Here is an 11,204-nt window from a genome sequence, read left to right on the forward strand (position 1 = left end):
GAGACTGGGGCACAATCTGTGGGACTCCTAGGTATGGGCAGAGCCACAATCGGGCATAAATAATTTTAAAATCAATGCGAGCAGAGAAATGCGAGCAGTATAATATGTAGCAGTACAAATGACAATTTACAAATAACAATCTAACAATACAGGCAATGGCAGCAATGCAGAGGTATTATAGTGCTAGGAAATCACTAACAATCACACTGAAATAGCGCTAATGATAATGGCAGCAGAGCGAGCGGAGCGCAGACGCGGTGGTCTAAATCAGCTTCAAAGCGCTACGATACCAAAAAGCCTTGGGAGCGTGGGGAGCGACCTCTTCTGAGCGAGTCAGGCACTGGGTGGTATTTGGAGTGTATGTTGCGTTGAGCGCAGTGTAATCATGAAGCATATAATTATGTGGCACTGAGTGGTATTGTGTGGAGTGTCTGTTGCATTAAGTGCAGTGTAATTATGTGGTGTGTAATTATGTGGCACTGAGTGGTATTTGGAGTGTATGTTGCTTTGAGTGCAGTGTAAATATGTGGCGTGTAATTATGTGGCACTGAGTGGTATTTGGAATGTACGTCGCATTAAGTGCAGAGTAATTATGTGGAGTTTAATTATGTGGCACTGAGTGGTATTTGGAGTGTATGTTGCATTCAGTGCAGTGTAATTATGTGGCGTGTAATTATGTGGCACTGAGTGGTATTGTGTGGAGTGTATGTTGTATTCAGTAGGGAGTAATTATGTGGTGTGTAATTATGTGGCACTGAGTGGTATGTGGAGTGTATGTTGCATTGTGTAGAGTGTAATTATGTTGCATATAACTATGTGGCACTGAGAGGTATTTGGAGTGTATGTTGCATTGAGTGCTGTGTAATTATGTAGCATATAATTATGTGGCACTGAGTGGTATTGTGTGGAGTGTGTGTTGCATTCAGTAGAGTGTAATTATGTGGTGTTTAATTATGTGGCTCTGAGTGGAATTTGGAGTGTATGTTGCATTGAGTGCAGTGTAATTATGTAGCATATAATTATGTGGCACTGAGTGGTATTGTGTGGAGTGTGTGTTGCATTCAGTAGAGTGTAATTATGTGGTGTTTAATTATGTGGCTCTGAGTGGAATTTGGAGTGTATGTTGCATTGAGTGCAGTGTAATTATGTAGCATATAATTATGTGGCACTGAGTGGTATTGTGTGGAGTGTGTGTTGCATTCAGTAGAGTGTAATTATGTGGTGTTTAATTATGTGGCTCTGAGTGGAATTTGGAGTGTATGTTGCATTGAGTGCAGTGTAATTATGTAGCATATAATTATGTGGCACTGAGTGGTATTGTGTGGAGTGTCTGTTGCATTGAGTGCAGTATAATTATGTGGCGTGTAATTATGTGGCACTGAGTGGTATTTGGAGTGTATGTTGCATTAAGTGCAGTGTAAATATGTGGCGTGTAATTATGTGGCACTGAGTGGTATTTGGAATGTACGTTGCATTGAGTGCAGAGTAATTATGTGGAGATTAATTATGTGGCACAGAGGTATTTGGAGTGTATGTTGCATTGAGTGCAGTGTAATTATGTAGCATATAATTATGTGGCACTGAGTGGTATTGTGTGGAGTGTGTGTTGCATTGAGTGCAGTATAATTATGTGGTGTGTAATTATGTGGCACTGAGTGGTATTTGGAGTGTATGTTGCATTAAGTGCAGTGTAAATATGTGGCGTGTAATTATGTGGCACTGAGTGGTATTTGGAATGTACGTTGCATTGAGTGCAGAGTAATTATGTGGAGCTTATTTATGTGCCACTGAGTGGTATTTGAAGTGTATATTGCATTGAGTACAGTGTAATTATGTAGCATATAATTATATGGCACTGAGTGGTATTGTGTGGAGTGTATGTTGTATTCAGTAGAGTGTAATTATGAGGCGTGTAATTATGTGGCACTGAGTGGTATTTGGAGTGTATGTTGCGTTGAGCGCAGTGTAATTATGAAGCATATAATTATGATGCACTGAGTGGTATTGCGTGGAGTGTCTTGCATTGAGTGCAGTGCAATTATGTGGCGTGTAATTATGTGGCACTGAGTGGTATTTGGAGTGTATGTTGCATTAAGTGCAGTGTACATATGTGGCGTGTAATTATGTGGCACTGAGTGGTATTTGGAATGTATGTTGCATTGAGTGCAGAGTAATTATGTGGAGTTTAATTATGTAGCACTGAGTGGTATTTGGATTGTATGTTGCGTGTGAGTGCAGTGTAATTATGTAGCATATAATTATGTGGCACTGAGTGGTATTGTGTGGAGTGTGTGTTGCATTCAGTAGAGTGTAATTATGTGGCATATAATTATGTGGAACTGAGTGGTATTTGGAGTGTATGTTGCATTGAGTGCAGTGTAATTATGTGGCGTGTAACTATGTGGCACTGAGTGTTATTTGAAGTGTATGTTGCATTGAGTGCAGTGTAATTATGTGGCGTGTAATTATGTGGCACTGAGTGGTATTTGGAGTATGTTGCGGTGAGCGCAGTGTAATTATGAAGCATATAATTATGTGGCACTGAGTGGTATTGTGTGGGGAGTGTATGTTGTTTTCAATAGAGTGTAATTGTGTGGCGTGTAATTATGTGGCACTGAGTGGTATTGTGTGGAGTGTATGCTGCATGAGTGCAGTGTAATTATGCAGCATATAAGTATGTAGCACTGAGTGGTATTGTGTGGAGTGTCTGTTGCATTCAGTAGAGTGTAATTATGTGGTGTGTAATTATGGGGAACTGAGTGGTATTTGGAGTGTATGTTGCATTGTGTGCAGTGTAATTATGTGGAGTAAAATTATGTGGCACTGAGTGGTATTTGAAGTGTATGTTGCATTGAGTGCAGTGTAATTATGTGGCGTGCAATTATGTGGCACTGAGTGGTATTTGGAGTGTATGTTCCATTGCAGAGTGTGTGAGGGTGCTGAGTGTGAGGGAATGGTGGCATGCTGCGCTTTAGATGAATATGTTTAAAAGTAAAGTGTGCCATACTGCGATTGCTACAATAGTTAATTGTGGATGCGTTAACAATTGATGTGTGCACTGATGGCTGGTGGTGTGTGTGCCTGTAGAAATGGTGCACTGATGGCTGGTGGTGTGTGTGCCTGGTGAAAGCGTGCACTGACGGCTGGTGGTGTGTGTGCCTGGTGGAAGCCTGCACTGATGGCTGGAGGCGTGTGTGCCTGGGGAAAGCGTGCACTGACGGCTGGTGGTGTGTGCCTGGTGTAAGCATGCCCTGATGACTGATGGTGTCTGGGCCCGGTGAAAGTGTGCAATGACGGCCGGTGGTGTGTATGCCTGGTGAAAACGTGAACTGATGGCTGGTGCTGTGTGTGTGCTTTTTGAAAGCATGCACTGATGGCTGGTGCTGTGTGTGTGCCTGGCCGGCTGGTGCTGTGTGTGCCTGGTGGAAGCATGCACTGATGGCTGGTGGTGTGTGCCTGGTGAAAGCGCGCACTGATGGCTAGTGGTGTGTGTGCCTGGAGGAATCGTGCACTGACGGCTGGTGGTGTTTGTGCCTGGTGAAAGAGTGCACTGACGGCTGGTGGTGTTTGTGCCCGGTGAAAGCGTGCACTGATGACTGGTGGTGTGTGTGTGTGTGTGCCTGGTGAAAGCGTGCACTGACGGCCGGTGGTGTGTATGCCTGGTGAAAGCGTGCACTTATGGCTGGTGGTGTGTGTGTGTGTGCCTGGTGAAAGCGTGCACTGACGGCTGGTGGTGTGTGCCTGGTGAAAGCGTGCACTGATGACTGATGATGTCTGTGCCTGGTGAGAGTGTGCACTGACTGCCGGTGGTGTGTATGCCTGGTGAAAGCGTGCACTGATGGCTGGTGGTGTGTGCGTGTGCCTGGTAAAAGCGTGAACTGACGGCCGGTGGTGTGTATGCCTGGTGAAAGCGTGCACTGAAGGCTGGTGGTGTGTGTGTGTGTGCCTGGTGAAAGCGTGCACTGACGGCCGGTGGTGTGTATGCCTGGTGAAAGCGTGCAATGATGGCTGGTGGTGTGTGTGTGTGTGTGTGTGTGCATGGTGAAAGTGTGCAGTGACGGCCGGTGGTGTGTATGCCTGGTGAAAGCGTGCACTGATGGCTGGTGGTGTGTGTGTGTGTGCCTGGTGAAAGCGTGCACCGACGGCCGGTGGTGTGTATGCCTGGTGAAAGCGTGCACTGCTTGCTGGCGGTGTGTGTGCCTTGTGAAAGCGTGCACTGATGGCTGGTTGTGTGTGCCTGGTGGAAGCGTGCACTGATGACTGATGGTGTCTGTGCCTGGTGGAAGCGTGCACTGATGACTGATGGTGTCTGTGCCAGGTGAAAGTGTGCATTGATGGCCGGTGGTATGTATGCCTGGTGAAAGCGTGCACTGGTGGTGTGTGTGTGTGTGTGTGTGCCTGTTGAAAGCATACAATGATGGCTGGCCGGCCGGCTGGTGGTGTGTGTGCCTGGTGGAAGCGTGCCCTGATGGCTGGTAGTGTGTGTCTCTGGTGAAAGTGTGCACTGCCGTTTGGTGGTGTGTGCCTGGTGGAAGCGTGCACTGACGGCTGGTGGTGTTTGTGAAAGGTGAAAACATGCACGGATGACTGATGGTGGCTGTGCCTGGTGAGAGTGTGCACTGACGGCCGGTGGTGTGTATGCTTGGTGAAAGCGTGCACTGATGTCTGGTGGTGTGTGTGCCTGGTGAAAGCGTGCACTGACGGCTGGTGGTGTGTATACCTGGTGAAAGCGTGCACTGATGGCTGGTGGTGTGTGTGTGTGCCTGGTGAAAGCGTGCACTGACGGCTGGTGGTGTGTATGCCTGGTAAATGCGTGCACTGATGGCTGATGGTGTCTGTGCCTGGTGAGAGTGTGCACTGACGGCCCGTGGTGTGTATGCCTGGTGAAAACGTGCACTGGTGGTGTGTGTGTGTGTTCCTGGTGAAAGCGTGCACTGACGGCCGGTGGTGTGTATGCCTGGTGAATGCGTGCACTGATGGCTGATGGTGTCTGTGCCTGGTGAGAGTGTACACCGACGGCCAGTGGTGTGTATGCCTGGTGAAAGCGTGCACTGATGGCGGGTGGTGTGTGTGTGCCTGGTGAAAGCGCGCACTGACGGCTAGTGGTGTGTGTGCCTGGAGGAATCGTGCACTGACGGCTGGTGGTGTTTGTGCCTGGTGAAAGAGTGCACTGACGGCTGGTGGTGTTTGTGCCCGGTGAAAGCGTGCACTGATGACTGGTGGTGTGTGTGTGTGTGTGTGCCTGGTGAAAGCGTGCACTGACGGCCGGTGGTGTGTATGCCTGGTGAAAGCGTGCACTTATGGCTGGCGGTGTGTGAGTGTGCCTGGTGAAAGCGTGCACTGACGGCTGGTGGTGTGTGCCTGGTGAAAGCGTGCACTGATGACTGATGGTGTCTGTGCCTGGTGAGAGTGTGTACTGACTGCCGGTGGTGTGTATGCCTGGTGAAAGCGTGCACTGATGGCTGGTGGTTTGTGCGTGTGCCTGGTAAAAGCGTGAACTGACGGCCGGTGGTGTGTATGCCTGGTGAAAGCGTGCACTGAAGGCTGGTGGTGTGTGCCTGGTGAAAGCGTGCACTGACAGCCGGTGGAGTGTATGCCTGGTGAAAGCGTGCACTGATGGCTGGTGGTGTGTGTGTGTGTGCCTGGTGAAAGCGTGCACTGACGGCCGGTGGTGTGTATGCCTGGTGAAAGCGTGCAATGATGGCTGGTGGTGTGTGTGTGTGTGTGTGTGTGTGCATGGTGAAAGTGTGCAGTGACGGCCGGTGGTGTGTATGCCTGGTGAAAGCGTGCACTGACGGCTGGTGGTGTGTATGCCTGGTAAATGCGTGCACTGATGGCTGATGGTGTCTGTGCCTGGTGAGAGTGTGCACTGACGGCCCGTGGTGTGTATGCCTGGTGAAAACGTGCACTGGTGGTGTGTGTGTGTGTGTGCCTGGTGAAAGCGTGCACTGACGGCCCGTGGTGTGTATGCCTGGTGAATGCGTGCACTGATGGCTGATGGTGTCTGTGCCTGGTGAGAGTGTGCACCGACGGCCAGTGGTGTGTATGCCTGGTGAAAGCGTGCACTGATGGCGGGTGGTGTGTGTGTGTGCCTGGTGAAAGCGCGCACTGACGGCTAGTGGTGTGTGTGCCTGGAGGAATCGTGCACTGACGGCTGGTGGTGTTTGTGCCTGGTGAAAGAGTGCACTGACGGCTGGTGGTGTTTGTGCCCGGTGAAAGCGTGCACTGATGACTGGTGGTGTGTGTGTGTGTGTGTGCCTGGTGAAAGCGTGCACTGACGGCCGGTGGTGTGTATGCCTGGTGAAAGCGTGCACTGAAGGCTGGTGGTGTGTGTGTGTGCCTGGTGAAAGCGTGCACTGACGGCCGGTGGTGTGTATGCCTGGTGAAAGCGTGCACTGATTGCTGGCGGTGTGTGTGTGCCTTGTGAAAGCGTGCACTGACGGCTGGTTGTGTGTGCCTGGTGGAAGCGTGCACTGATGACTGATGGTGTATGTGCCCGGTGAAAGTGTGCATTGATGGCCGGTGGTGTGTATGCCTGGTGAAAGCGTGCACTGGTGGTGTGTGTGTGTGTGTGCCTGTTGAAAGCATACAATGATGGCTGGTGGGGTGTGTGTGCCTGGCCGGCTGGTGGTGTGTGTGCCTGGTGAAAGCGTGCCCTGATGGCTGGTAGTGTGTGTCTCTGGTGAAAGCGTGCGCTGACAGCTGGTGGTGTGTGCCTGGTGAAAGCGTGCACTGACAGCTGGTGGTGTGTGTGCCGTAGAAAGTGTGCACTGCCGTTTGATGGTGTGTGCCTGGTGGAAGCGTGCACTGACGGCTGGTGGTGTTTGTGCCCGGTGAAAACGTGCACGGATGACTGATGGCGGCTGTGCCTGGTGAGTGTGTGCACTGACGGCCTGTGGTGTGTATGCCTGGTGAAAGCGTGCACTGATGGCTGGTGGTGTGTGTGTGTGCCTGGTGAAAGCGTGCACTGATGGCTGGTGGTGTGTATACCTGGTGAAAGCGTGCACTGATGGCTGGTGATGTGTGTGTGTGCCTGGTGAAAGCGTGCACTGACGGCTGGTGGTGTGTATGCCTGGTAAATGCGTGCACTGATGGCTGATGGTGTCTGTGCCTGGTGAGAGTGTACACCGACGGCCAGTGGTGTGTATGCCTGGTGAAAGCGTGCACTGATGGCGGGTGGTGTGTGCGTTCCTGGTGAAAGCGTGCACTGACGGCCGGTGGTGTGTATGCCTGGTGAAAGCGTGCACTGATGGCTGGTGGTGTGTGTGTGTGCCTGGTGAAAGCGTGCACTGACAGCTGGTGGTGTGTGCCTGGTGAAAGCGTGCACTGACGGCTGGTGGTGTGTGTGCCTGGTGAAAGCGTGCACTGCCGTTTGGTGGTGTGTGTGCCTGGTGGAAGCGTGTACTGACGGCTGGTGGTGTTTGTGCCCAGTGAAAGCGTGCACTGATGACTGATGGTGTCTGCGCCTGTTGAGAGTGTGCACTGACCCCCGGTGGTGTGTATGCCTGGTGGAAGCGTGCACTGTTGGCTGGTGGTGTATGTGTGGGGCTGGTGAAAGCGTGCACTGACGTCCGGTGGTGTTTATGCCTCGTGAAAGCGTGCACTGATGGCTGGTGGTGTGTGTGTGTGCCTGGTGAAACCGTGCACTGACGGCGGTGGTGTGTATGCCTGGTGAATGTGTGCACTGATGGCTGATGGTGTCTGTGCCTGGTGAGAGAGTGCACTTAGGGCCGTTGGTGTGTATGCCTGGTGAAAGCGTGCACTGATGGTGGGTGGTGTGTGTGTGTGTGCCTGGTGAAAGCGTGCACTGACGGCCGGTGGTGTGTGTGCCTGGTGAAAGCATGCACTGATGGCCGGTGGTGTGTATGCCTGGTGAAAGCGTGCACTGATGGCTGGTGGTGTGTGTGTGTATGCCTGGTGAAAGCGTGCACTGATGGCTGGTGGTGTGTGTGTGTGCCTGGTGAAAGCGTGCACTGATGGCTGGTGGTGTGTGTGTGTGTGTGCCTGGTGAAAGGGTGCACTGATGGCTGGTGGTGTGTGTGTATGCCTGGTGAAAGCGTGCACTGATGTCTGGTGGTGTGTGTGCCTCTGATGGCCGGAGGTGTGTATGCCTGGCTGTGTGTGCCTGGTGAAAGCGTGCACTGACGGCTGGTGGTGTGTATGCCTGGTAAATGCGTGCACTGATGGCTGATGGTGTCTGTGCCTGGTGAGAGTGTACACTGATGGCCGGTGGTGTGTATGCCTGGTGAAAGCGTGCACTGGTGGTGTGTGTGTGTGTGTGTGCCTGGTGAAAGCGTGCACTGACGGCTGGTGGTGTGTATGCCTGGTGAATGCGTGCACTGATGGCTGATGGGGTCTGTGCCTGGTGAGAGCGTGCACTGACAGCCGGTGGTGTGTATGCCTGGTGAAAGCATGCACTGATGGCTGGTGGTGTGTGTGTGTGCCGGTTGAAAGCATGCAATGATGGCTGGTGGTGGTGTGTGTGCCTGTCCTGCTTGTGGTGTGTGTGCCTGGTGGAAGCGTGCACTGATGGCTGGTAGTGTGTGTGTCTCTGGTGAAAGCGTGCACTGACAGCTGGTGGTGTGTGCCTGGTGAAAGCGTGCACTGACGGTTGGTGGTGTGTATGCCTGGTGAAAGCGTGCACTGACGGCGGTGGTGTGTATGCCTGGTGAATGCGGGCACTGATGGCTGATGGTGTCTGTGCCTGGTGAGAGTGTGCACTGAGGGCCGGTGGTGTGTATGCCTGGTGAAAGTGTGCACTGATGGCTGGTGGTGTGTGTGTGTGCCTGGTGAAAGCGTGCACTGACGGCCAGTGGTGTGTATGCCTGGTGAATGCGTGCACTGATGTCTGGTGGTGTGTGTGTGTGTGCCTGGTGAGAGAGTGCACTGACGGCCGGTGGTGTGTATGCCTGGTGAATGTCTGCACTGATGGCGATGGTGTGTATGCCTGTTGAATGCCGGCACTAAAGGCTGATGGTGTCTGTGCCTGGTGAGAGTGTGCACTGAGGGCTGGTGGTGTGTATGCCTGGTGAAAGCGTGCACTGATGGCTGGTGTTGTGTGTGTGTATGCCTGGTGAAAGCGTGCACTGACGGCCGGTGGTGTGTATGCCTGGTGAATGCCTGCACTGATGGCTGGTGGTGTGTGTGTGTGTGTGTGTGTGCCTGGTGAGAGAGTGCACTGACGGCCGGTGGTGTGTATGCCTGGTGAATGCGTGCACTGATGGCTGGTGGTGTGTGTGTGTGTGTGTGTGTGTTTGGTGAGAGAGTGCACTGACGGCCGGTGGTGTGTATGCCTGGTGAATGCGTGCACTGATGGCTGGTGGTGTGTGTGTGTGCGCGCGCCTGGGGAAAGCGTGCACTGATGGCTGGTGGTGTGTGTGTGTTCCTGGTGAAAGGTAGAAGGAAGCGCTATGGACTGTGTGTTAAATCCAAGGAAGAGTTCAGAATGCAAGGGCAGCTCCGGTTACAAGCTGCCTTTGAAGAAGATCAGGCAGCACTGGGCAACCATGCCAGCATTCCAAGGAGCAGACGGTCGTTCACGTTAGAAGTGTGATGCCCTGAGGACATATGGCACTGTGAGGAGCCTGTGAGACACACGTAGACGCTAAGTGCCTGAGAAGATAAGGAGCGGAAGGAATTCCTTTGAAGTGTGATGCCGAGGCTCAGGAGAAAAGCGCGTGCACGGGCACATGCACTGTGCGTTATCCGTCTCCCAAAGCCCTTGGTTTTAAGAGTTGGTTTCAACACAATAGTTTTAAGTAATAAATTACTCGACCTAAAAAGTGGAGGTAACCATAAGAAGCAGATGATACTTTCCTACAGTACTCTCCATCTAATGGTCTAAAATTAACACAATTATAATGCAATGTAGATGACAAAGACAAACACCACTTGGTTTTCCCAATGATTGATGACCTATCAATGGTGATCTCTATTTGATAGGTTGCTTTGTTTTTTTTTTAGACATAAAATATTCCTTTCTCAGTTGATAAAAAAGACAGCCGACACGTGTTTCGTCCTCTTGCAAGGTGCTAGTATCAGGTGGTGCCGGATACATCCCTCTGCCTCACGAATAACCGAGGCGACTCTATAGTACGCTTGAGCAACAGCCTATTTTACTACACGTCACTGCGACTCAGGATTGGGTTGTTATTACGATTGTGGAAGTCTATTGATCATTACTTATTTGGAACATGAATAATGATCTTCTTTGACCAATTCTTTATTCTAATGAGGAATATATTTAGTCCGTGCTGAGGTCGAATTTTTCATCCAACCTTGCCACCTACTACGTTCTTCTACTGCGCCTGACTCATTTGGATACTTTGGACTCTTGTCATTCACTTTGGAATTTTATGATCATGCCCACAATCGTAGTACTTGATGATACATGCGCCGTTTAATCCATTCTTATTAGCCTTGAAAAAGTCTGAGTACTTATTGTGATGAAGGACGAAACACGTGTCGGCTGTCTTTTTATCAACTGAGAAAGGAATATTTTATGGATCTTCTAATAAAGAAAAAGATGACACAAATATGAACTTTATCTATTGATCTGTTCTGTCCTGCACTACAAGCTACACATTATATTCAGATCTAATACTGTTATGACTATATAACTCACTAGTTTCATATGGATTTGAACTTTTAGGATTGTGCTCTTTTTGACCTTTTTTGTCTAGTTGTACATTTGTCAATTCTCTTGTTTTGACATTTTGATCCCTCTTGGTAGTGGGGGATAGCGGTCTATGTAGCACTCTTTGATATTCAAAAGATTGTATTGAGTTTTCCAGTATTGTTTTCCAATATACTATCACCAGTGTATGTGCGTTTTTTTCCCATTTTGGATACACCACTACCGATCCTTTTATGCATTATTGTTTTTTTTTTTTTTAACTTTCTCATTCTCACTACTTCTGAGCTTCAAAATTTTGGACTTCATTTCCCGACTTGCTATTCCCTAGGTGCGGAGAATTAGGCATGTTAGTGGCATGAAAATGCAAAATAAAGAACCATGATCTTAAATCAATACAAAGAAACCCTGTCTCTCATATGGCCAAGCCTCTCTTTCTTGACAAATCCTTCACTCTTACATGAAAGCTCTTGGTGCAATATATCCATCCATTTGAGGAAGCACCTAAAAGACAAACATATCACAGCCAAAGCTCCTTAACACCCAATAGTGATTCTTATGCAAAACCTTC

General features: G+C 50.2%; 1 protein-coding gene across 18 annotated transcripts in view; it reads right to left on the bottom strand.

The window, feature by feature from the left end:
- AFDN (afadin, adherens junction formation factor) overlaps positions 1-11,204 on the bottom strand; it is a 2,152,715-nt gene that overhangs the window by 653,108 nt on the left and 1,488,403 nt on the right. The gene's annotated exons all lie outside the window — the stretch shown is intronic.

Source organism: Lissotriton vulgaris, chromosome 6 (genome assembly GCF_964263255.1).
Source record: "Lissotriton vulgaris chromosome 6, aLisVul1.2, whole genome shotgun sequence".
Classification (NCBI taxonomy): domain Eukaryota; kingdom Metazoa; phylum Chordata; class Amphibia; order Caudata; family Salamandridae; genus Lissotriton; species Lissotriton vulgaris.